The sequence below is a fragment of the Choloepus didactylus genome, chromosome 16 (genome assembly GCF_015220235.1).
Source record: "Choloepus didactylus isolate mChoDid1 chromosome 16, mChoDid1.pri, whole genome shotgun sequence".
Lineage (NCBI taxonomy): Eukaryota > Metazoa > Chordata > Mammalia > Pilosa > Megalonychidae > Choloepus > Choloepus didactylus.
The window spans coordinates 40,532,313-40,541,469 of NC_051322.1; the positions used below are offsets into that span (position 1 = coordinate 40,532,313).

The window sequence follows — 9,157 nt, forward strand, 5'->3', positions numbered from 1 at the left end:
TGCTACTAAATATCCTACAATGCACTGGGCAGCCCCCACAACAAAGGATTATCTAACCCAAAATGTCAATAGTGCTTAAGTTGCAAAACCCTGCTCAAAATCATCTTTAAGCTCACCACCAGCCCTTCTTCTTCAGGTTTGAATGTGGGACCCTGCCAAACTTCAAGACTCCTGGTTTAGCAAAACTCAATTTCAGTTTTTCCACTGCAAGAAGTCATGCTTCTTTGTTTCTTCCTTCCTGAGTCCCTGCTTATTTCTACTTTCTTTATCTCTGAGTAGGGGATCCAGTGTTCACAAGCAGAAATTAAAATGGGTTCTCAAATTCCAGCTCAATCCTTCAGTGAGACCTAGAATTCTAGGATTTTAGAGCTCTAACAATATTTCTGCATTTCCAAAAATTAGATGTCCAGGAAACTAGATCAGTAAAGTGGTTCATTTCCAATGGAATACTAAATTTCAAAATATCTTAACATTTGAAAAATGCTATGATGAAATTAAACAGATTTCTTTATTATGGAGCTTTTCTGAGTTTTTAGTACGCTATTATGTCTTGAGAGTCTACAAGTTGGAGATAATGTATGCATGTTGCTCAAATATATTTAATCACAGAACTTTTTTTTTCCCCAAAGAGCATCTTTCTGGACTCTTTCTATGTAGTACATAATTTGAAAATTGTGAGTTATCCAACTTTCTAACTTGACTGAGGCCCAGAAAATGTAATGACTTGTTCCAGCTTACATGGTTTACTCTTGCCAAAGCTGGAATCTAAATCTGAGAGTGTTGACCCTAATTTCCTATTTCTTTTTGATACTTGGATAATAAAATGACATACAGATTCCAATGCATGGTTATGTTGCAAGCATTTCCCTTTCATTCAATTATTTGTTTCTTTAGAATGTAAATATATACACATTGGCTTAAGAATAACTATGTACTGGTATATCATATGCTACCATCTTTACATATTTCTTTTCATGTAATTTAGGTTTACAACTTGGTTAACACATGTTTGTTAACTCATTTATGCATACCCCAAAATAGCTGTAGTTTTGGCAAGATTTACATACACATTGTCAACTGAGGGGGAATTATTTTCATGTTAATGGATTTACCTAGTTCTATGCAACCCACAATATTTTATATTAATGTAGGAATCATTTGGGATTTTTTTATAGTGGAGTATACCTTATGTCACTAAACCTTCTACTGTCACACTTTTTCCTATATGATCTTCTGGATCATCAAACACAGCTTATTATTGTCTTAGCCTGGGCCCATTAAAAGCAGAACTTGAAGGATTTAAAGTGAGGGAAAAGAGGAAGGGAGGTAAGGGAAGATGTGAACAACGTGATACGATGTGTTATCACAATGCCACCAATTTACAATGAACTGCAAAGAGCTCTTATCTTATTCTATTCTTTTCTAGTTCCCTACATTTACAAACGTACATTGCTGACTTTTGGTAGGTTTCTTATCTTAAGAAAGAAAACAAAAACAAATATCAAGATGTTCTACTTTATTTCCAAATTAAGGACCAAATTCTCAAATTTTCCCTGACCTGTCCAAAGCAGGACTTGATTTGAGATTTTTCTAAAGCTTCTAAGCATTATATTTATATATCTCTTAAACCATTCATCATATTCCATGTTTCATAAAAGGTTTCCCTGTGGGTGTATCTGATGCCCCTGTTAGGTTTTAGAAGCCCTATTTGGGCAAATATATTACCATTTTTTTAAATCTTGTTCTCTCCTGCAACACCTAGCACAAGGCTTTGCATATTGCTCAAACTTAATATAAATTTGCTGAATGCTTTCCTTCTATATATCCTTCTTGTTTAACTTTCTTTCAATTTTCTTTCAATCCATAAATATACAGGTTTTTGCTTTTATCAGCCCTGCTTTTTGTTTGTTTGTTTTTCCTCATTTTTCTCAGGAAGTTCTTGACCCCTGCTGACATAAGAAAATTGAAAAATACAAATAAGATATTTTTTTAATTAAAAAGCTTTTAAACATTTTGTTGAAAGGAAAACATGATATAGTTACAAGTACAACAGACCAACATTTTTAGTTCTTGCTCTGATACTAGTTAGCTAAGCAACCTTGAGAAAGTCATCTTACCTTTCTAGGCCTTCATTTTCTTATCTTTAAAATGAGCCATAATAGTTTCTGTATGAGCTAACAGACAGGGCTGTTTGAAAGAATGAACAAACACTATCACATAAATACATTTTGGAGGTGCAGAGCACCATATAATTGCAAACACTATCATGAATAGAAAGTAATAGCTTCTCTGAGGAGGGTAGTACCTTGAGAAAAGTCCTGCCAGTCTTCTTGTGTTAGTGACGGGGAGACTGGGTACAGAAGGTTACAGAACTTGTTCAAAGTCACAGAACTTATTGATGTCAGAGCCAAGAAAAGAACCTAGTGATTGAATCACCCAATCCTATTTCTCTGAAAATTCTACTTTCAGTTCTCCAGGCTACCTGATCTCTCCAAATTATTAAATTCTTTCTATCTCCCTCCAATGCGCTCACTTTCTTATGGCTCATGATTATTTCTTTGATCCCTTGGAGAGGTCAGAATCAGCATCACAACATGTATGAGTATTTTTTTTTTTTTTCCCTTCAGTGGTTCTGGGCTTCTTAAATTTGACTTTAAACCAGCATTCTGGCCTGGTCCCTGCATGGCTGTGTGCCCATGTTGGCTGGAACCTGTCTGTACTAAGTCACCCTGCTTTGAAAATCATGAACAGCCTCCTTGACTTTCCTGATTTGGCAATCTGCCCTCCCACTTAATGTGAGTTATTCTTTCCACTTGTTTGTGTGTTTGTACAGCAGAAATCAGAGATGATTCTGGCGTCCTGTGGTCACTGCCCAGTGAGCTCAGGTCTTTACCCCATGATCCTCTTGTTAGGTTCACAGCTGTTCAAGAATCCACACAAACGCAGCGAGTCATGGTTTAAGTAGAGAATTTAAGGTTTATTAGAGGAAGAAAGCAGAAGAAAAAAGGTGGGAGCCATCAGAAGAGAAAGAAAGGAAAAATGGCTCTGGCCCTCTATCTGAGAGCAGCATTTTTTAAAGGAAAAACCCACGTTGGGTATTGGGGGGGAAGGTCCTGCTGAGTGTGTTCTGAGCCTCAATTGGGTGAGTGCTTATCAGTTTCTGCTGATGGGTTACTAGGGTTCTAGCACACTACTCTTCTTTGATGTGCACTATATTATCTATGTGGAGGAAGCAGGCCTTTTGGCTTGTTTGCGGTCATTCATCTTTATGGGGATATCTGATCTTGCCTTGTCTGCCCCCTGGAGTCTAGGTGCCACTGTGACTGAGATTCCTAAAACAGCCTTCAACCCTTAGTTTATGGCACACCTGATATTTATGAGATAAGCAGCAGGGCCCGTGGATCAGACATTCCTTCTATATGTTAGACTCTTTTTCTGGGGCCTGACACCTCTATGATCTTTTTTAGACATTTATTGCTAAGGTATTCCCAAAGATGGAAGATTATTCAAAGTTCTTTTAATTGCATATCCCAGTATATGATATTTTAAGCAGTAAACCTATGTACAGATTTTTATCAACAAATTCTGGTCTTCTGGCTCCTATAAAAGTTCTTTTTTTTTTTTCAAACATAATACTGTATTTTATTGTTTATTATCGTTAGTGTTATTATTATTTTCAAGAACAGGAAAAATAAAAATGCCTCCTTCAGTAACACAACTCAATTTGTATTTTTCTCATACTTAAGGAGGATGTTGCCTTTGAATCTCATCAACTTATTATTTCCTATGACAGTGAAAAAAACGTCAGAAAATCCAGGCAGTTTCAGTTGGCAGTAGTCAGATGAAACTCATATACACAAAATGGAATGAAAAACTGTTTGATGAGCTAGACTTGAGGCAGGAGGACAGGTACAATATATCTCATTGTTTTATTTCCCTTCCTTGGTCCTCCAATAACTGTTCCCAATTTTGTTTTGCATCATCTATTCCCCCAAAATATACTCCTTAGGCTTTTATATTTATAGGTCCTTCTTCCCTTTCCATTCCTTTTACGCTCTTTCTCCCCCCTTTTTCTTCTCTCCCCAATTATTCTACAGAGGTTTTTATTGACTTTAGCCCTTGATAGCTCTATGTATTTGAAAGCAGCCATTCACCACCTCCTCTGGAGAAGTACCAATAAAGTGCAAAACCATTATCACAAAACTGTTTCTCAAAGTTTTGTCACATCCCAGACAGTTTCATGAAGATATGCTGAAAGGATTTGTTTTGTTTGGTTTTGCTTTAGGAATCGCTAAGGGCAACAGGCGATCCTGAAAGGGACTGTAAATCAGGGATTACTGTGACAAGTCTTATTTGTTTTCGGGGTGTTTTCTTTGATCCAGAAATTCCAAGTTTTGTTCAAAAGTACTTTTTTAGGTCCCTTGCCATATTAGAAAAATAGTACATGGGTTTCTGGTGTTATTGCTTTGTTGTTTTTTTTTTTGGTTACTTTTTTTTTTTTTTTTTAATGCTTGAAATCTTGAAAACCCTTTAAACTATTTGCAAATAATTTAACAACTTGAAATCAGAGAGCACAATATTATATAGCAACAGATTCTAATCCAAAAAAAAACAAAAACCAAAAAAGAACAAAACAGGTTTTAGAGTATCTGCAAGATAATAGCTCCTAGAAGACTGTTATAAAGTGAAAAAAGAGATCTAGAATCTATCAAGTAGATCATCTAAATGTATTGAAACTCAGAGGGATATTCAGTGTGTTCCGTCTCCTGTTAGGAAACTCTGTGGTGTTAGGGTAGGCCACTGGGAATTCTATTTGTATGATTCTATGAGGACCTGCTGTGCTTCTGATCAGAAAATACCAACAGCTCAGAGACAGCCCAGATTCAGCCGATGTATTTGCAGTGAGGGAAGATGTCTGGATTTATTTTGCCTGTACAATGATTAGGTTTTGTTTGTTTGTTTATTTGTATTAAAAAAAAAATGATTAAGGAGCCTGAAGATATCCAAGCTGAGCTACCCAGCAGCAGTTCTGGAGCACAAGAGGGAGATCAAGACTAGAGGCACAGTTCTTCCATGCATTTCATTAAAAATACCCATATTGAACTACTATATATAATCAGCCCTTGTGGGGGGTCTGGAGAATAGAGTGAATAAGAAGGACTTCTTGCCCTCCTGGAATTTAGGTTTAGGAACAGAGGCAAGAGAATTTTAAGCAATCCTGACATTTTAGAGGGAGGAGAAGGAGAAGGAGCCAGAAGGACTGAGCAAAACCGAAAAGTGACATGAAATCCAAGGATGGAGTATTCCTAATAAACAAATTTTCAACTGTGTCCCATTTTGGTAGATTGTTTTAGAAGGGTAGATATTAAGATGATATCTGAGTCAATAAAATTAGGAGGACACTGTTTATTTTGTGGAAATACAGTCTTTTATCCATAACAGAAGGACTCCATCAATAGGAAAAATAAGTAACAGTAGCACATCAAAATTCTTTAAAAGGGATTTATAATACAGATTATTTTTTCTGTAATTTCTTAGTTGTTTATTCATGAGTATACATTTAAGCCTATTCTCTCTTGCACTTTTATGCCTCATTAAACATTCAAGTCTTCGCTGGTTGACCAAAACAAAATGAATACCCTTTCTTCCCATTTGTCACTGATAATTTCTCATGTACGAAGGATTTCTTGACTACCTCCCATACACCAGGCATGATGCAAACACTGAGAGGAGGGTACAGATGTGTTCATTAATATGCATGAAAAGTAAATAACAACTCAAGATAATAATGGTATGTATGCCTTTAGTAGGGCTCTTTTAAGAGTCATTAGTTCTTTCATTCACTTCTCCTACTATGCATTCTACATATGTCTATTAAGATGATTTCTAAATTTCCTTCCACATAAAAGATGCTCTGTGTAATTTGATGGCATTAAATCCCACACACTGGACTAAGTTTACCTTGGATAGTTTTCTTTCTTTGTGATATGTGTGATCTCTTTCCAAACAGCCTTAAGCTAAGAAGTCAGAGGTCAGAATTTCTCTTTATAAATTCCCTGAACTCCTAACACTATGCTATGAAAGCAAGTAATTTTTTTCTCCATAGCTGCTTGCTAAATGAAATATTTATAAATATGTACATAAACTCAAACATATATACGTAAGTATTTGTAAGGTCAGAATCTCACCAATATTTCAAATTTTGCTCTACATTCAGTTACTTATCCCAGTCATCACCTAAGGCATTTTGACACACCCAATTTAATATAGCTGCTTTCACATGACCATTTTTATTCAGGGGGTTATTTACAGAGGATTTGTTTTGGTTTTTGTTTTTGTTTTCCTCCATCAAACTTTAAACTTACTTACTGTTCTGTTTCACTGTTTTTTTGTTTGTTTGTTTGTTTGTTAATAAAGTAAAATAACATTTATTTGTTTCTTAAAATGTTTTATTATACATGCTTTCTTCATGGAAAAATCAAGACCTTGAAGGAATAATTTATACAATTATGTTCAGCTCTGAGCTGGTTACAGCTTATGAGTAGCATGGAAACAGGCTGAAGCCTTCTTCTCCATATAGGTTACCATCATTTTCTTGATTTCAGCAATAGCTTTCCTTGGATTTAGACCCTTGGGACAGGTCAGGTGCAGTTCATGATGTTGTGGCAGCGGTATAGAGAGAGCGGGTCCTGCAGCTTGGTCAGGCGCTCTTCCCTGGAGTCATCTCTGGAGTCGATCATCCAGCGATAAGCCTGCATAAGAACCGCGGGTCCCAAATACTTGTCTCCATTCCACCAGTAGCTGGGGAGCTGGTGCTGCAGCAGGCACAGAGAATGCACTCGTACAGACCATCCAGTTTCTCACTATCTTCTAAGGACTGCGTATACGGCTTGCCTTTCTGGGACTCATCGTTTTTCTTCAGATAAGGTTCAATGGATTTGTACTGAGCAAAGAAGTTGCTCAAATCAGGAACAAGATCCTTTATCACATACTTATGCGGAAAGGGGTAGATTTTTGAGACTTTATTGAGGTTGGTGTCAATCCTTTGGGTGCAAGCTAGAATGTTGTTTCCATTGATGTTCATTGCACAAGAGCCACAGATACCTTCTCTGCATGATCTTCGGAAGGTCAAGGAAGAATCCATTTCATTTTTTATCTTGATTAAAGCATCCAGTACCATAGGGCCACATTATTCAGATCAATTTGAAAAGTCCGCATGTGAGGTTTATCTCCAGCCTTGTCTGGATCCCATCAGTAGATGGCAAATTTCTTGACACGGGGAGTTGTGGCTGCAGCTGTCTGGGCCCCACGGCAAGCCTGCAGGCAGGCTCGGCCAAGGGTGGCTACTGGGAGCCGGCGCTTCAAGGAGACACCAATCACCGCCGCCATCTTGGTTTCTGACCTCACTCAGTTTTTAATTACCAGGGAGGGCGCGGCACGTAAGTCAAGTCTTTGATCATCACTTGATTCCTTTTACCAGCTCCAACGCAGTACTCACCCCTGGAGTGAGTGGGCAAAGAAACCTCACCTTTCTCATTGTGTTTTCATTTCTTTGTGTTTCTGCCCATTTCTTGCTTACTCAAAATTCTCCATATTCCCAGTCCCAGTTACAGAAGAAGCTAGCCTGATTGGCTTGCCTAATTACCACTAACCCTATTGGGTAGAGTCTGACTGGATAGAATACTTGTCCTCATGCAGAAGTGGCCCAATTATCTTTGGATCAGAAAGGCATCGGATCCTGATTCAATTAATGGCCAATTCTGCCTGTAGATCACTTCACTACTTATTCCATAAGCATTGGTCTGGGGATAAGGCAGTTTCTGAAAGAGAGAGAGGTTGGGCATCATTAGGCTAACCTACAGGTCCTGGATTTGCATGTGCTGTTCTCAGTCCCAGCTGTCTAGTTCACCAGTTGACTCTCAAGATGGGAATACAGATACTCTATCCTTCATTCATTGGCTGCCAACTTCCTATATAGTTAAAGGATGCTCCCATCTAATGTGATTCATGAGAACATGCATAAATATAATCATTACCTTCCAACAGAGGCAACTCAAATTCATATCCAGTTACTTTATCCAGAGGGTATCACCAAGTAGCACTGTTTGTCTTGGAATCCACAGTCTCCACGTTGCATTCATCTTCTCTAATTCCATCAAAATCCTACCCATTTGTAACCAGATTGTCTATAAACTATGGACTACATGAAAATTTAGCTTCCAATACATCTTTTGTAGTAAAGAGGAAACATATATAAACATGTGAATAATAGCAGTAGTAACTGGACACAGACGAAAGCAATAGCCCTCATTTCTGCTTCATATCAAGTACCTTATATATTTTGTTTTCTTTTGTTTTCCTTGTTTTCTCCAGGAAATATTCTATGTTCTTTTACCTTCATCTAGAGCCTCAGTTGGTCAGAATTCCTAGCCCAAAGGTCTGAGACAAATCCTTAGTTTTCAGGAATCCAAGGCCTATGTGACCCTCCCTATAAAATGTGGTAGTAAACTGCTGTTCTCCACAGAGGAACCTCTAAGCCCTTAATTCCCCTGGTCCCAACATTTACTGCTAAGCTTTCTGCCATAGCACCAGGCCCCTCTTTTGAAGATGCTCTTTTTTTTTTTGTTTTTGTAATTATGGAGTTTTGAGATGGTCTGCCTATAGTTTCAATTTCCAATTTAATGAAACGCTAGTCTTTCTCCTGTGTTTAATTATCCTTCCATTGATTTTTATTGCCATAAGGGAACAGAAAGCAACATTTTTGAGATTTGGCCACGAGACTCAGGCCAACAGTTCCAAATCATGGTCTCAGGATTCGAGTGTTGGAACAGGGGGAAAAAACAAAACAGCAGCAGTTAGCAGATGATGTTTCAGAGCACAGACCATATTTTAGAAGTCGAGTCCCATCTTCTCAATTGGAAATCCTGCAGTATGTTTTTTTTTTTTTTAATTTTATATTTTATAATGACACTGCCTGTAAATAATAGACTATGAGACTAGTGAATCCCATTAGGATCAACCCATTTCACGTCTTTCACTTCTGGAGCAAACAGTGTTGCTCTGCTGGTTGCCAACTCTGATTCTATCCTATTTTCTCAAAAGAATTTCACTTCTGTTCAGTTTTCTGCACGTAGGGAAGGTAACGCTATTGCAAGTA

The 9,157-nt window shown here is 37.6% G+C and overlaps 1 pseudogene; it reads right to left on the bottom strand.

Moving 5' to 3' along the window:
• Positions 1-6,528: 6,528 nt before the first annotated feature.
• Positions 6,529-7,389, bottom strand: LOC119511274 (annotated as a pseudogene).
• Positions 7,390-9,157: the final 1,768 nt, after the last annotated feature.